Below are 18,399 nucleotides of genomic sequence, written 5' to 3'. Positions count from 1 at the left end.
GAAATATGGAGTCTAAAAAATCCTCACTGGAAAATAGAAAGGTCTAGAGACTTCAAAATTTTTTTAAGAGGCATCTGTCATAATTAATTTAACTTCTATTTATTTGGTTCATTCAGGTTTTCTCCTTTTTGTGTCAACTACATATACTTCTGGAAAATTTTGTATTTTCTTAAGCTTTTCAATTTTATTAATTTTGAATTCGATAAAATTTGCTTAGAATTAAACAAAACCTTTACAGTTTTTATGTTTCCTATCTTATTTGTAGATGGTATGTCTCATTTTGTCGTCTTTTGTGTTGGTTTGCTTAATTATCTTTTCAGAGTTTGGACTATCTTATTTATTTTTATATTTAGAACTAAAACTCTTAGATTTGTTTATAAGTTCTATTATCTTTCTTTTTCCTTAGTTATTTTACAGGTATTTTTGTGTTCAATATTCTCTCCTCTTGCCTTCCTTAGGGTTTTTTTTTTCCTGTAGGTTTTTTCCCCTTACTTTCTTGATTTGAATGCTTTTTTTTTCCCTTTCTTTTCCTTTCTCTTTTCCTCTTTCTTTTCTTTTCTTTTTTCTCTCTCCCCTTCCTTCCTTCCTTCCTTCCTTCCTTCCTTCCTTCCTTCCTTCCTTCCTTCCTTCCTTCCTTCCTTTCCTTCTTTTCTTTCTTTTCTTTCTTTTCTTTCTTTTCTTTCTTTCTTTTTTTCTTTTCTTTTCTTTTCTTTTCCTTTCCTCCTTTCCTCCCTTCCTCCCTTCCCCTCTTTCCCTTCTTTCCTTCCATTCTATCACCTTTATCTTTTCCTCTTTCTTTTCTTTTCTTTATTTCTCAGAGTCTCTCTATGCCACCCAGGCTACAGTGCAGTGGTGTGATCTTGGCTCACTGCAACCTCCGCCTCCTGGCTTCAAGAAATTCTCTACCTCTGTCTCCTGAGTAGCTGGGATTACAGGTTCCTGCCACCACGGCCAGCTAATTTTTGGTATTTTTAGTAGAGACAGAATTCCACCATCTTGGCCAGGCTGGTCTTGAACTCCTGACCTCATGATCCATCCGCCTCAGCCTCTCAAAGTGCTGGGATTACAGGCATGAGCCACTGTACCTGTTTGTTTCTTCTTTTTTAAATAAACTACTTAAAAAGCTATAGTTTCAATTCTTACCACAGCCATGATTAAATCCCATAAGTTTTTATAGATTCAATTCTCATCTCCATTGTTGGCTTTATAAACTATTTATGAATATTTTAGAATTGTCTGTTTAGAATTCTAGAAATATCTAGAATTGGGTAGCTTTCTTCCCTTGACTTCTGGTTACTGTAATTATTTTCTTCATCTCTTGTCTCTCTTACTCCTTTTCTTCCTTGTTCATCAGCAAATGGAGTATAACACAGGCAGTTTCAGGAAATAGCTTTGCTAGGTGGTGGTGGTGATAGGTGCTAAGGGCATGGTTGGATAATTCTTAGGACTATGATGCCCCTGACTGAGCTAATGGGAAATGGTGAGGATGAGTCAGACTTTTTCTCTTCTTCAGAGCTAGCATGCTCTTCCAGCTTAGCAGGTGCAGAAGCTGTGGCTGCATTTTGCACCAGCCCACTACTGCTTCATTTAATGGAATTATCTCTATGTTATGATACATAATATTTTAAGCTAGAGCTGCGTGTGTGTGTGTGTGTGTGTGTGTGTGTGTGTAGGGGCGAGTTTGTTGGTAGGGCGTGGGTCTGTTTCTGCAGGTACTTGAAAAAAGAGATTCCAGACATTGTAGGTGCTATGGTTTGAATGTGTGTGCCCTCAAATTCAAGTGTTGCCAATGTGATAGGATTAGAAAGCAGAGCCTCTAAGAGTTTATTAGGTCATAAGGACTCCTCCCTCATGAATAGGACAAAAGCCCCTTTAAAAGTGGCTCATGCAGCATTCAGCTCCCTTGATCTTCCATTCTTCTGCCACAGAGGACTCAGTGTTCCTTCCCTCTAGAGGATGCAGCAATCAGGTGCTGTCTTGGAAGAAGAGAGCTGTCCTCACCAGACAACCACACCTGCCAGTGCCTTGATCTTGGACTTCCTGGCCTCTTGAACTGTGAGAAATAGCTTTCTGTTCTTTATAAATTACCCAGGCAGTGGTATCTGTTATGGCAGCACACATGTACAAAGACAGATAACAGCTTTTCATTCTTAGCCTGCTTTTAAAAGTCAGCTGGACTCAGAAAATGTTACTTTGGTAGTGGTGAAATAGGCAAAAAGCCCTAAGAACCGGTCCTTTATCACAGCCCAGATCATCTACATGCAGATGACATTAGAGTCAGTATCTCCTACTCAGATTCCATTGCTAAGCTCTAGAGGCCTCCCCTTGAATTTTCTACCTGTCCTTCAGACTCAACATAGTAAACCCGGAACCCATCATCTTTATTCCTGAGCTCCCCTCTTTATCTTTAGTTTTTATTTTGGTGACTTACACCACCATTTAACCAGTTCCCAATCCTGAATGGTCTCATATCCTTCACTTCTAGGTTATGCAGGGTCTTAATATATTTGGACATTGTCCCCCTTGTCTCCATCCTCACAGCCATTGCCTTGGTGAGGCTTTCACTTGTCTGAATTATTATGATTATTATTAGAGTTATAGCCCAATCTTTATTTAAAAATCTGATTGGCCAGCTTAATGTTTTCCACCAACTTGGGGAGCTGAAACTTTCACAGGCTCACAGTCTTTTGTTCAGGTGCTGCCTTTGTAGGTGCCTGATCTGCAGCCATTGCAGTCTTTTTAGATACTTGCTTAGCCTTTTTTGCTTCCTTAGCAGCCCTGATAGCTTGTTATCGTTGAGACATTCTAAATCCAGGTTTCTGATTCCTCTTGGCCATGATGTTAGCAAGAGATGCACCAGTAATGACCATCTGGAATTTGACTACTCAGCGGGTTTTTGTTTTTTTTTTTTGAATTTCTTCCAGCTGTCCCTTTTTGTCCTTCCTTCTGTAGAGGACAATCAGTTTATTTGCTGAAGATTCTTCTTGGAAATAAATGTATTAAGAAACTGGAAAACCTTGTCTGTCCTGGTGTTGTGCCTTCCATGTCCCGGGTAGATCTTATATCCGCTGAAACTGCACGGCCTGATCTTCAGGGCGGTGGGTCCACGGGAGGAGAAAAGATGGTGAAGAGAAGCACTTACCTGAATTACGATGGCAACCTCCTACCAGGCTTCTTGTCTCTCATTTGGTCCCACCAAGCTACTAAAGCGGTCTTTCTAAAAATGCGAATTGGATTTCATTCCACTCCACTTGGCTTTCAGGATGAAGTTCACATTTCTCAGGTTAGAACAAGGCCCTTAAGGAATTTGCCTTTGCTTGCCTCTTTGTCCGCAGAGCTCACCACTTTCCGTTTTACATGATTCACTCTAGTCAGATAGAACCACCTAAGGTCACTGAAGGCATTATTGAATTTCGAGTATTAATACAAAAAAACCTTTATTTTGAAATAATTTTAAACTTATAGAAAAATTGCAAGATTACTATTAAAAAAACCCTCTTATATCTTTCGTCTAGATTTACCAATTGTTAACATTTTACCACATTCGTTTTATCTATCTATCTAATCAATCATCATCTATCTAGTATTTGTTTTCTAAACCACTTGAGAGTAAGTTGTAGACATTATGTCCCCGTATTTCTAAATTCTTCAATGTGTATTTCCCAAGAACAAAAGCATTCAGTTATGCAAACACAGGGAGGCTATCAAAAGTTACTTATAATGTAACTTATCAATGTTACATTATAAGTAATGTAACGTTGGTTAACAGTATTACCTACTTTATAGACCTTATTCAAGCTTCATTAATTTTCATAGCGATTTGTGTGCGTGTGCACACGCATGCACTCACGGATCTTCCCTTCTATGTAATTGTCATGTCTCCATGGTTTCCTGTAATCTGGACATTTGGAATTTTTAATCCCTTGATGGCTTCTCCCAGTCTCTTGTCTGCCTAGGATACTTTTTTCTTCTTTCTTCATCCAGTTCTCTTTCTTTTTCAGCAGTAGTACTTATAGCCACTTGTCCAGACATACTTTGCCAGACCTCACAATATGATTTTCTCAAATCTCCTTTCCTGTTGCATCACATAAAAACCTTCATCCTTGCTAATCATATTGCTTTTCTTATCTGATTTGTAAGTCACTTGAGGATGAGGATCAGGCCTTATTTAACTTTTTATCACCATTGCCCAGCAAAGTACTCCACATAAAGTTTGAGCTCAATACATGTATTTGAAATATTTTAATAGGCAACTGTTCCCAGGAATCAGTGTTTAACATTTAAGAGTTAATACTAGCCAGGTGCGGTGGCTCACGACTGTAATCCCAGCACTTTGGGAGGCCGAGGAGGGTGGATCACGAGGTCAAGAGATCGAGACCATCCTGGTCAACATGGTGAAACCCCATCTCTGCTAAAAATACAAAAAATTAGCTGGGCATGGTGGTTCATGCCTGTAATCCCAGCTACTCAGGAGGCTGAGGCAGGAGAATTGCCTGAACCCAGGAGGCGGAGGTTGCGGTGAACTGAGATTGCACCATTGCACTCCAGTCTGGGTAACAAGAGCGAAACTCCCTTTCAAAAAAAAAAAAAAAAAAAAAAAAGAGTTAATACCCCTGATACACAAAGAGTTTTTTTAGATTGAATAAAGTGTGGGGAAATGGTTTGGTGAGAGTATGAATTGCTGTCATTGAATGAGAAAGTAACTGGCAGCATCTAAAAAATTAAAAATTTTAAAAACTAAAAAATGCTGTTTAAGGGGCTACATCCTGTGGTGAAACAAGTGCTGGTACCTAAGGACATAAGTGCAAGGAAGTTTCTTGTAACATTTTTTATTGTAATAAAACATACCAGAAATAATTTGAATGTTCATCACTAGAAGTATAGTTGAATATATTGTGGAATATTCATACAGTTAAAAAGAAATGAATATTGTGGTATATCTGTGTGATACAATGGATAAATTATCACTATTACACTGAATAAAATAAGTCAAACACAAAAGGATGTAAACTTTATAATTTGTCAGAAATCATAATGCAGGCAAAATTAGATTTGTGGCTGATCTATAGCTTGGGGACTTGTTTGACTAGAAATAGGCAGGAGAGGACTTTCTGGATGGTGGAAATGTTCCATATCTTGTTATGGGTATCAGTTGTGTAGGTCTATGTATTTGTTAAAACTGGTCAAATTGCACACTTAAGGTCTGTGACTCAATAATATTGTTAAGCCTGGGCAACACGGCAAGACCCTGTCTGTATTAAAAAGAAAAAATATTAGCTGGGCTTGTTAGCTGGTGAACGTCTATAGTCCTAGCTACTTAGGAGGCTGAGGTGCGAGGATGACTTGAGCCCAGGAGTTCCGGGCTATAGTGAGCTATGATCACAGCACTGCACTCTAGCCCGGGTGATCAAGTGAGACAATCTCTAAATAATAACAACAACAATATTGTTAATAAGAAATGTGTATAGCCCCTGAGTTAATTGCTGTTTTGAGGGCTAGATCACAATAAGGTATAGCCCCCAACTACCTCTACATAAGAATATGTGTACGAGTAAGTTTGTTGTAATAGTATACATTATAGTAAAGCATTCACCAAAAACTTGAAAATATCCAAAATGTTCATCTCTAGAGAAATAAACATATTTTGATATAATGATACAACTACTTAGAAGATAAGTCAACCTAAATGTACTGATCTGGAGGGGTATGCAGGATATATTTTAAGTGAAAAAAATATAAATTATTGATTAGTATATAGTGTTTTTTACAAAAAGGAGGAAAACCTTTAAAATTATAAATGTTTGTATAGCATGTGGAAAAAGTGTGAAAAATCCACACCAAACATGATACACAGAATCTAGTGAGTTTATATTTCTATAGTATGTGCTATTTTTATAATAAGAAGCTCACTAAAGTAAGTTCATTCACAAAAATTTCATGCTAGATGAATAAAAAAATACCTTTTTTTTTTTCTGTACTCTTACAACACAGAACACTTCTGTGACCAAGTGTGTGGGGCTTTTCTGCACATACCACCAAGCAAGCAATCAGTTCTGCAGCAGACACCAGCTGGCTGTGTTCTGATTCAATTAGATTCCAGCAGTATCCACTTGGAGGTAGCATCAGATCTCACAGGTTGAGGGCCCAGTCCCACAGGACAGCTCCCCACTTTAGGAGCCAGTCACAAGTCTGGGCTTCAGGAACTTCTGGCTAAATGGCTATAAACTGGGGTTTCTATGGCCCCTTCTCCGGTTTCATTAATTTGCTAAAGCAGCTCCCAGAACTCAGGAAAACACTTTACTTATGTTTGCCTATTTATTACAAAGGATAATTTAAAGGATACAAACAAACAGCCAGATAAAGAGAGAGAGAGGTGCAAAGTCTAGAAGGTCCCTGAGTACAGAAACTTCTGTCCTTACGGAATTGGGGTGCACCTCCCTCCTCACATGTGGATGAGTTCTTGCTCGCCAAAGTGGAAGCCCCCTGAGGGGAGTAGGACTGAAAGTTTCAATCCTTTAAAGTCATGGTTGTTGCCTTGGTAACCAGCCCCCATCCTGAGGTAATCTAGGGGCTCCCAGCCACCAGTCATCTCATTAGGACACAAAAAATACTTTTTTTTTTTTCCTAGATAGGATACTGTGTCACCCAGGCTGGAGCACAGTGGCATGATCATGGCTCACTGCAGCCTCCACCTCCTAGACTCAAGTGATCCTCCTGCCTTAGCCTCCTGAGTAGCTGGGACTTCAGGCAAGCAGCCACCACATCTGGCTAACAAAAGATACTCTTATCTCTTGGGAATTCTAAGGATTTTGGATGCTTAAGTGAGGAAATGGGGAATAAGACCAAATATGCGTTTCATTATAAAACACAAGGAAACATGGAGAAGTGATAGAAGTCTGAAATAAAACTAGCTGGGAAACTACATTTATTGTTGGACTGAGTATATGGTTGGTTTGACTTGATTCCAATTGTTTTTCCATTCCAACCTTCCTTTGCCTTTTTGTCCTTGATCTAATTGTCCTTTGTTGAATAAATGAATAATATGGATGAGTGATATAAGTGCCCCTGAAAAAAAAATCATCTGAAGAACATTACACTGTGGTTCCACTGAAATTAAGCATGTGAGTAAATTAGTAGTTTAAGACTGGTAAGCCACCAATTTAGCAAATGTAACAACATTTGGCAAATCTGATTTATGTTGTGGGGATGAGGCAGAAATGTTTTTATGTGTCCTGTGTTTATTTAACCTAACATTTTTTTGAGGGGTGCACAATTATGATGTACACAGAATGGACAAAGTGAAAACAAATGTTTGTGTGGTTGGGCTTGTCCTTCTGGCTAAACCAGTCCACAGACCAACACACACCCAAGCCTCCTCCTGTTTCTATGGAGGCAGGGTGCTATAGGAAAAGGAGATGAAAACAAACAATGAAAATGAAAGAAGAAGCCTCGGCTTCAGGGTGGGAGAAGCAGGAGTTTGAATCACAGTTCATTTAAGAGTATACCATGTGTAACTTCTCTGAGCCTCTTTTTCCTCATGCTGAGGGAATTATGAGGTTTGCTGTATTTTAAAAAGAATTAAAAAGAAAAAAAATGATAGCACCGTCCTGACATGTATTAGGTCATTGAACATATTAACATATCTTCCTAGTTGCAATGTCATATTTTTACCTGCCCAACAGTATCCTGGTATTTTTGTTTTGGAAATACCCAATATTGGGAGTGAAATTGGCTCAGAAACAAAGGGATTTATCAGCCACATTAGGTGACTTTCTGTATTTCAGCTATGTTTGACATCTCTGCTCCTCTGGATAGACTGCAACTTCCCATCATGAAGTTGGCGTCCCTCTGCCCCCACTTACGCCTTTTTTCGTTGTGCCGTACAGTTTTAGCAGGATAAGATCCTTAAGTCTGCATTTGTGATAAAGGAGGCAGCAGCTTCTACTAAAGTGGCTTTCTCTGTGTGTGTTGAGTCTGCCTGACTGATAACAGATCAGAAACAGCGAGTGGCCTTTGAAATTGAAGCGCTCACTGTAGTGGGGAAAATGAAAGGATCTTATGTTTTTGATGAAAGGATGATATCTTCCAGCTTGGAAAAGGGGGTTATTCTGCCTGCCAAGGCCTATGATACTGTGTTACTTACTTACCCCAGGGAAGAAGATTCAATTTCATAGCTATTATATTGCTACATAGTTTAAAAATATATTTATAGCTATACATTTTTTTCAGCTATTTTCCTTTCCCCTTCTAACTCCCGGCTTCCAGTCTGGCCCCCAGGTAAATTGCTCTGTGATTCTTAACCTAAATGGCAATTAAACAATCCTCTGGATCCTGGATCTTACTGAATATTCACTACTAAAGAGATGACAAAATTTCATTGAAGGGGGGGAATTAAATGAAGACAAGGATGCCATGTTGAATGGTAGGTACTTAATGGGAAAAATCTCTGGTGTCCTTCTATAGGACATGATTTCATGTTAGTAATAAAACTGGCTGAGAGAAAGGTGTGGGTGTGGAAAGGTCAAGGGCAGTGCCAAATTGAGTCTGTGATCACTGTTTTAACCAGTGGGTGTCTGAATTTGACGAGAGATTCAACAGAGTAAAGAGAAAGGGGAAAGTCTGAAAGGGGTCTGCAGTACTAGACTGGAAAGAAGACTGGATATGAGGAGACTACTTGACTGAAAATTAGACAAGGGATGGACAGATGGAAGACAACCAGGAGCTAATTCCCACACAAAGACTATATTCTATTCTGAGTAGCTTAAGTATTCTGTGAGGAAGATGTTAAATCCTATTGATATCAAATGATACCAGTTTCTGGCTTACCAATCATGAATGCATATCTGCATGCACCCAACATATTTGTGTGAGGGTATACATACGTTACATATATAAATATACACATATACACTTGTATACATTGACATTGTCTTATTTCAATGTAGATCGGGCTTCTGCTTGTCAGTCCTGGTATTTGTTCCTTCCAACTACCTAAGATAAACCAAACAGGTAATTTATATTTCTCCTTAAATACTTAATCTCTGTGTATATTATCAATTCACTCTCACTCATCCTACCAGTGGCTGTACTGTCCAATAGGCAGACACTGAGCACTTGAAATGTGGCTAGTCTTAATGGAGATATACTATCAACTTAAAATATATGATGAATTTCTAAAACATAAAAGGGCATGTAAATGATTGTAACAATTGATATGTGATATAATTATGAAATTATGTTTTTAACAGGATGGGCTTAATTATAATTTTATCTGTTTCATTTTGTGATTTTAATGTGGCTGTTAGAGAATTTAAAATTACATATATGCCTCACATTTGTGGCTCATGTTGTATTTCTATTGAACAGCAGTTTCGGAGACCTTCTCACTTCTTCCTTCAAGTAACAAAATTGGAATGACCCAGGGTGAGTTCCCTGATGGTTTACCCCAGTCTTCATATTGACATGCCATCTACCTACATCTGTCTATTCATAGACAGAAGTGGTTAACAGACCAGTGCTAGAAGCAGATTGCCTGGGTTTAAGCTCTAGATTCGTCACTTGCTACCTGTCTGACCTTGGGCAAGTTGCTTTATCTCTGAGAGATATATTATCCATAAAGTAAGATGCAATAATAGAATAATTACAGAATACTACTTAATAGGATTAGTACGAGTATTAATTGAGTCAACATATGGAAAATACTCTTAACTATGTGTGGCTTATAGAAAATACTCAAGGTTAGCTGCTTTATTTTCCTTAAAATTCTTAATGGAAGACGTACTTTGTCCCTTAGGGTTAGATAGAACTCTATGGGGATTAGCGTCCTTGGATGAAGAAATAAAGGCATGAGAAAGGTGGTGTTGATAGTCACCATCAAGATCATAGTTTGAGGCAGTGAATTTTTAGAAGGAGGTAGAGTCCAGACAGAAACACGGAGTTCAGGGTCTTCCATAGAAACCTGCTGATGTAGGGACGAGGCCAGTAGAGGAGAAAACACAGCCAGTGAGAATAAATCGAGTGAGCAGGAGCAAGTGAGCCAGCTTAGACACAGGTGCCATTACCTCAAGATGCTACTGAGAAGGGCCAGAGAGAGGAGGACCTGGCAGCAACTGGTCTTTTTATTAGGATGGTGGTTTGCAATATTTAGCACACATCAGAATCACCTGGAGGCTTTGTTAATACATTGCTGGGACCTACCTGCGGAATTATTAATTCAGTGGGTCTGAGATGGGGCTGAAGAATTTGCATTTCTAACATGTTCCCAGGTGATACTGATGCTACTGGATCCCAGGACAGCACAATGAGAAGCACTGTTCCACTCTAGGGATGTCCTCAACGATGTGGCCCTATGATAGAGCAGCTGAAATCTCTACAAGAGGAGGTTGATTGCCTCCTTCATTAAGTTCATTGGCCCTAGGGTGCCGAATACCTGAAAGCAATTGCCAATACTGATCCAATGGAGCTGTACTGGCAACTCTAGCCCCTTGCCTGGCCAGATCTATTGTTTCCTAGGAAAGGCAGACAAAATGTAAATGACTGCTTACTCATTTGCAGTAGCTGAGATGAACACGAGATTGGCTAGTCAGTCTGATTAAGGGAAGATGGTAGCTTTGTGGTCATTTGGATATCCGGTATTTACCCTGGGCACACTTTAGAACAGATCTGTACCCTGGAAAATAGCTCCAGACACCCTGATTGGAGGCTAAGGTTGTTAAAACTTTTCTTCTCTTAGTTGGGATTGGTTCAGATGATGAGCAGAAAACAGAGTAGTGAGCAAAGGCTCAAATGTCAAGAAGAGCCAGGGGCAGCTTGACATCACTCATATGCCCACATTCCTCTCTCGCTCTCTCCCTCCTCCCCTGGCTCATAGTGGTAAGTCTGGTGACCTCCAGACTTTTGTCCTGGTTCCTCTGGTCTACTCCAAATTCCTTCCCTCATTTTTACAGCTAAAAAATTTTGCTCTCTCAACTTTTTTTTTCTTTCTACCCATGCACATGTTAAATTCTCCCCATCCTAAATGATCAAATTCCATAAACCTCTCAAGCTATTGCTCTCACGGGCATCTTCATGTTTCCAGTCAGAATTCTGTCCATGGGGAAGGCTTACATTTTTCTTTTCTTTAAGAAGGACAAAGACTCAGACTATTTTTGTCAAAATCTATTTTGAGAGAAAGGCTCAACTCCTGTAGCAGTGAGGGTGCCAAATGTTGGCTTGGGATGGCTTTAGTCTCTGTAATTTCCATTGCCCTTCCAAAGCCAGCCACTTAAACATGTGACCAAATACAAAGAGTCATTTTGCTATGCAATAAACTTACAAAACAAGTTCCTTTGCCCTTACTTATAAGCAGATTGCACCCCTAAGCACCTCTAGGGAGAAATTCAGGGGCTTCTACAAATCTGTCTGTGGCTTAGGGATGTCCTCTCAGTCTCATTTGGAGGCTGAGAGTTTCAAGTCTGGATCTTGGATGTCTAGTTCCTGTCCCAGGGACCAGTCCTCCTCAGTACCACAATTAATAAGGCCACTGGAGATATCCCACTGATTTCTGAATCTCCTATAACCGGGGTTTCCCAAGCTTTCCCGATGGTAAGAATGATCTGGATGCTTATTAAAAACAAGCTTGATATCTCTCCTATAATTCAGATTCAGTAAATTTGGGCTAGGTCTCAGAAATCTTGCTTTTAACAAGTATCCCAAGTGGGATTTTGGGAATATTTTACAGCATTTAAGATAATATCTGGTATCTGGTATACCAGGTATATACATATTTGGAAAAACAACTGTACTCAATAAATAGTTGCTGAATTTAATTTAATTTGCTTATTTATATTATACCACTTTGCTTCATAGTGACTTCCACTTTGATACTTTTAGTGAACCTTTTCTGTTTTAAAGGGTCATACCACAATGACCCTTCTAAGCATACTATTCCTGCAAATTATGTCAACTTGAGTATTAGAATTCAATACTCATTTTTAAATGGTAGAATCCACCTGTAAATCCCTGTGTTGGCTATACACAAAGTCTTTACCATCACCTGTATGATAATTTATTGCCTAACCTTGCTGGGGAAACTTTGTTTTATGGAATTTCACTTATGTAAATGAAATAGTTCATCATTTACTGATAATGAGCCATGTTTGCAATTACCCTGGAAGAATATGCTTTATTAAAATCATGATATTAGATTTAGCTTCCTAAATCATTTTATGAAGCTAATGTAACATTAATACCAAAGCCTAACAAAGTATCAAAACTCTAATGCCATCAGCTAATTTCCCTTACAAACACAGATGCAGAATTCTTAAATAAAATACTAGCAAATCAAATCCAGCATTATATTAAAAGAACAATATATGATTAACCAGTAACTTCCAGAAATCCAGAGATGACTTGATATGAGAAAAATATATCAATGTAATTAATCATATTAATAATTGAAAGGAGAAAAAGAGCCAAATGCTGAAAAGGAATTTTATAAAAATCAACATCTGTTTTAAAAAAAGACCTTTACAAAACTTAGGGTAGAAAAGTAAGTCCTTATCAGTATGTTATGCAGTGTTTATTTTAAATGATTTATATGATACTTAATAGTTACCACTAGAAGAATACTTGTCAAAATCAGGATCAGAAGAAGAATCCTCCTTAGCATCTGTACCATTTAACATTTTTCTGGAATGTTTAGCCTATGCAATCAGATTTGAAAAATAAATAAGAAACATAAGCCAGATTACTCTTTGATGGTGATTTGATTACTGATCCTAAAGAATCTACAATTTTAAAATCATTAAGAGAATAACAAAGTTTTCTTATAAATTGATAATAACCAGATATAAAATGTAATTATTCTAATAAAAATAATACAACACATATAAAATACCTAGTTAGAAACATCATAAGAAATGTGTAAGATTCATGTAAATTTTGTTAAAGGAAAAGCTGAGTTGAAATATGGAAAAGTATGTTACAGTTATAGATCAAAAGACTCAAATTTAAGATGTCTAAAACCCCACATTAATGTATAAATTTGATGTAATCTTCTTGAGATATAATTGGTAGCTTTGGGGATGAATAAGACTAAAATATTCAAGATTCATTAAAAAGTTCATATGGACTGGCCAACATGGTGAAATCCCGTCTCTACAAAAAATATAAAAATTAGCCAGGTGTGGTGGTAGGACCCTGTAATCCCAGCTGCTTGGGAGGCTGAGGCCAAAGACTCACTTGAACCCAGGAGGCGGAGGTTGCAGTGAGCGGAATTGTGCCATTGCATTCCAGCCTGGGTGACGAGTGAAACTCCATCTTAAAAAGAAAAAAGTTCATATTAAAAAACAAATGAACACAACCAAGAAAGTTTTGAAAAAAATGTGGCTTGTGTAAGGAGTGTGTGTGTTGTGTGTAAGTGTAGGTTTGAAAGTATATTTTAAAGTTACAGCTTAAAACAACAGGCTACTTGTTAAAAGCATAGATGACCAGATGACCAGAATCGAACAGAAAGATCATAACAGACCCAAATCTGGTAATATAATATGACAATGATATTTCAAATCTGTGGGGAAAGAATAAATGATTTGCAAATGGCACTCTGTGAAGTGTTGCAGGCTGATGCAGAAAATCCCTCCCCTGTACCCCTCCCTCTACCTCTGGTTCACAGCCCAGCTCCATTTATGTTTGTAATACATATAATGGCTTCTCGTATGAAATAATTTTGCTTGGAGAAAGCATTCCACTTTTTTAAAAAGGTATTTGAAAAACCGCAAAAATAGAAGGTACATGATCAAATATTTAGGTATATGGAAAGGAATAAAGTTAAAATCTTAAAATGCTAATGTAAATTCCAGATGGATTATGGACTAAATGTAAAAAATGAAACTCATTAAAGAACTTAAGAGAATGTAGGTAAGTATTTATATGATCTTGGGGTTGGGAAAAGCCTTTCTAGCATACAAATAGTATAAAAGAAAAATGGATAGGTTTAACTATTTAGAAATGAAAAAAACTTCTATATATAAAAAGCAACAGAAAGATGATTAAAACTTGTGATAAACTGGATAAAACATCTGTAATATATTATCTTTAAAAGATAATATATTTTTCTTACCTTGAGAACATCCTTAATAATCTAGGATGTTCTCATGATAAGAAAAAATTGTGCAGCCTGGTAGAATGGACAATGGATATAATAGACTGTTGTAAAACAAGAAATTTACATGGCTAATAAAAGCATAAAGAAACAGCATGACTAGTAGTTGGGAAATGTAAATATAAATAGATACCAATTTCTTTATCAGTCTGATGATAATTAGAAGTCAATTTTATTAGCAATGCTAGAAATAAACATTCTCATGTTAGAGAGGGGAGGGTAAATATAAACTGGTACCATTATTTTAGAAAGCAGTCTGGTAGTGTATAGCAAAAGATTTAAATCTGCAAATTCTTAAATATAGAAATGTTACTTTAAAGAAAATAACCTAAGGAAATAGTCATGGTTGTGCACAAAGATACATGTAAAGGAAAACTTATTAAAGCATTTTGTACAATAAGGGAAAGTTGTAAACAAGCTATATATCCAACAATAGGGGATTAGTAAAATAAATTATAGCATATTCTTAAACTGAAATACTTTGAAGGCACTAAAATGGTGCTGTTAAAGAACATTCAATGATCATGAAATTTTTACAGTCTGTGATTAAAGGAAAAAAGCAGGTTATTAAAAATTCAGTGTATTATGACTCCTCCATATGAAAAATGCATTTATATGCCTAGGAAAGATGTTAGTTTTGTCTAATTTTGAATGTTGGGCTTTTGAGTGTTTTTTATTCTTTTTGATATTTTTCTGCATTTCCCAAGGTTTCTACCACAAACATTTACTATGGTTTAAATCATAAAAAGACAAGCAATATTGGAAATTACTTAGATTTTTCAAATTTTAGCTTTCAATTAATCTCACAGTGAGTTTGTATTGAAATTCAGTCTCTGAGTCTTTATTTTGCTATATTATATTTTTACTATCTACATTTTCTTCATAAAGCGTTGATGGCATTTTAATTTGCTGAGACAAATGTGGAGCAAACCATTTAAGCTTGTGTTTACAACGTTGCATTGTTGCATGCTTTTGGGAAAATACAGAAAGTTTTTCATTCTTTTTATTAGCTCCATAATTACTTTCTGTAGTATTCTGCCATGATAGCAAAAAACTTGAAAATGTAATTAAGATATTCTCAAGCACAGCAGGAGATTTTGGTGGAAAAAAAGAACCTTAAATAAGAAACTTGATGATAAAGTGGGGCTTGAAGACTGCTTCTAACCTTGACATTTGTGGGAGAGGCCCTAAAACACAGTATAACTTCACATTTTTTTGTGATTCTAGTACAATATACTTATTGTTTAATCATTGCCTTATTGTTTGATGTAGCTATTGCATTGGTGATTTCTGTGCTACTTTTCTCTTTGATAGCTGAGCTTTCCTCATTTTATCTTGCAGAATCTGCATGTTGTACCATTTCAGGGAATGCAAGAGGCATAATTGAATAACCCTATTCAATTTTGGGGTTTAACTTGGTGAAGGCAGACACTAGAGTTAGAATCCATCCTTACCAGTGGCTACGACTGAAGTTGTTTATCTTATGTATGCTCAAATCCCTGTATGTCCAAGTTTCTCTATACTAACCTTGTCTAGCAGGTATGAATGTGCCTATTCCTTGATTCCTGATAGAAACTTATTGGGACTAGAATCTTGCCCTAAATCTCAGCAGTTGACAGATATGTTCTTGCTGAGATCTGAACTCTTTTCTTTGTGTTCCCTGCTGTTTATTGAAATCTTTTCCCAAATCAGATGGACCACATAAGTTCATGATGTTGTTACCTCTTGACCACCTCATTCACCAATAAGTGAAAATGCCTCTGTAGACTCTTTGAGTATCCATGTTAACCAGATAAATGCACTCTCTTCTTATGGAATCTGTAGTATGGATTGCTGACCATCAGCTTTGGTGCTCAACCCTTGCAAAGGCAGTTTCCCTGTTCTGGTTCCATCTAATTTAGGGAGCATTTCCTCCTCTACCAGCCTATGTCTAGAGGCTGATTTGTCCTGAATTATGACCCTATTTTTTTTTCCAGGATATGGAAACATAGTTTAAAAAAGAGCAATTCCTAAAGAATTAGAGGGAATTTTCTCTCATTTTCTTTAAATTATGTAACATATTTCGAGATGTGTAATAGTGGTTAAATAAATCTGAGTAGCTTTTAACTTATTTGGAAGTAGGGTCAGATTGACCTCACAATCTCTGTGATACATTGAAGTTTCACTATTTTAGTTCTTTTAAAGGGCACAGAGGGAAACAGCTATTTGTAAGATTTTTTTTCATAAAATAAATAGTTTGATAGATAACTACGTTTAGATAAAGTCTGCACACTTCAATGGACAAATAAATAGATAATGTCAGAAACAAATTTATTACACAAATTTATCCTCATATTTTATTTAGTCAGAGGCATTTATAAACCTAAGAAAAAAAATTGCTGGCTTGAAACATTCATAAAGTAGCAAACAAATACCCTTGGGCAAAGAGTCTACCCACATAAATTGATTTCTAAATAAAGATTCAATTTAGATTTAAAAGTCTTATATGCACCCAGAGGTATCTATTACATCTGTAATTTCCTTGTGGGGTTCTGATGCCTGATTCTGCTGTCATCAGCTTATTAGTTGCTTTCACATGGAGGAAGCAGAGCTTCGAATTAGCACAATTTTTAAATGAACATGTGTTGGAAATCATTGCCTCCAAATGTCACTTCTTTTACATTGATCTAGTCTTGTCTTTGTTAGCCTTTCTGCTGGTGCTATTTGGGATCACCTATTCAGCTTTGGGTTATGGTAACCTGAGATAAAATTTAAAATTTAAATTTTTTTCTATTTATTGGGAAATATGACAAACACATTAAAAATTTAAAATACAGAAGAATTATCAAATAGTATTTTCAGTTTTGTAGTTAACCCCTCTTCCCACTGAGAGCGCAGGTGATGCTGGGAGCATGCCCAGAAGAGCAGCAGCAGGAGTGAGTGCCTCAATTTTCCTCTCTCCTCTTTTTATTTTATTATCTATTTTATTTTTATTTTTTTGAGATGGAGTTTCTCTCTGTTGCCCAGGTTGAAGTGCAATGGGGTGATCTCCGCTCACTGCAACATCCGCCTCCCAGGTTCAAGCAATTCTCCTGCTTCAGCCTCCTGAGTGGCTGGGTTTGCAGGCACCCACCACCATGCCTGGCCAATTTTTGTATTTTTAGTAGAGAGGGGGGTTTCACTGTGTTGACTAGGCTCATCTCAAACTCCTGACCTCATGAGCCACCCACCTCGGCCTCCCAAAGTGCTGGGATTACAGGCATGAGCCACTGCACCTGCCCTTCTCTCCTCTTTTGACTTGTCCTCTCCTGCAGAGCCACTGAGCTTGCAGTCTGTGTGATCCCCATTTTTGGAGCAGTCTGAATTCACATGGGGCACATTTTCTTCCTTACCCTTCTGAATTCATCAGGAGTTACAAGGATATCCTCATGAACATCTCTGCAATTTACTATTTTTTTTACTTCAACATCAGCCCTAGAACGGTTGGACTAAATGTTTTTCTTCTGTATAATAATGATTTCTAGCACATTAACATAACCCAGATGTGCAGCTGTCCTTTTGTCTAAGCCCTGGACAAACTCTTGACTCAACCTCACTCCTTTGCTTTCTCCTTTCAGAAAAGGAATCACACCCACCGTATCCGAAGGGTTTGTCATTTTGTGGAAGATGGGCAGGGTTTCTAGTGGAGGTCTTAACACAGAGCATTTGATTTGGAAAATTCTCACTACATTTTTCTCCCCCTGAGTCTTTCTTCTGCCTGCCTTCTTGGCTGCCGGGGCTCCCTTTTCCATAGCCCATCTCTTCATGTATTTATCTTTCAGTAGATAGTGACAATTAGTAGACAATGAACTTGAAGGCAGAGATGTTTTCTTTGGATATGTCTGTACATGCCTGGAAGAGTTCATTACAGTGAACTCTCAATAAAGTTTTGAGGCATAAATAAATGCCAAAAGGTACCATGAATTAGGAGGATTTACTCTTTTCACTTTGAAAGAAAGTGGAGAGTTTATTTTCTTGTTTGTTCTTATTATTACCTGTGTTTATGGGAGCAAGATAAAATGGAAAAGTGAAGCAATTAAAAAAATTAAATAGCAAATCTATCACTTTAATTTTGGGGGAGAAAACTTGTTCATTCATTCAATTGGTCAGTATTTTGTTGTTGCTGCTGTTGTTTTTGAGAAAGGGTCTTGCTCTGTTGCCCAGGCTCTGTTGCTCATTGCAGCCTCCACCTCCCAGGTTTGAGCAATTCTCCCATTTCAGCCTCCTGAGTAGCTGAGACT

General features: G+C 37.4%; 1 pseudogene; it reads right to left on the bottom strand.

The window, feature by feature from the left end:
• Positions 1–2,589: 2,589 nt before the first annotated feature.
• On the bottom strand, positions 2,590–17,910 carry LOC108299876 (annotated as a pseudogene).
• Positions 17,911–18,399: the final 489 nt, after the last annotated feature.

The sequence above is a fragment of the Cebus imitator genome, unplaced genomic scaffold (assembly GCF_001604975.1).
Source record: "Cebus imitator isolate Cc_AM_T3 unplaced genomic scaffold, Cebus_imitator-1.0 Scaffold24, whole genome shotgun sequence".
In the NCBI taxonomy this organism is placed as follows: domain Eukaryota; kingdom Metazoa; phylum Chordata; class Mammalia; order Primates; family Cebidae; genus Cebus; species Cebus imitator.
Note: the sequence above shows the minus strand (reverse complement) of the source record. Positions and strands in the feature narration are given on the sequence as shown.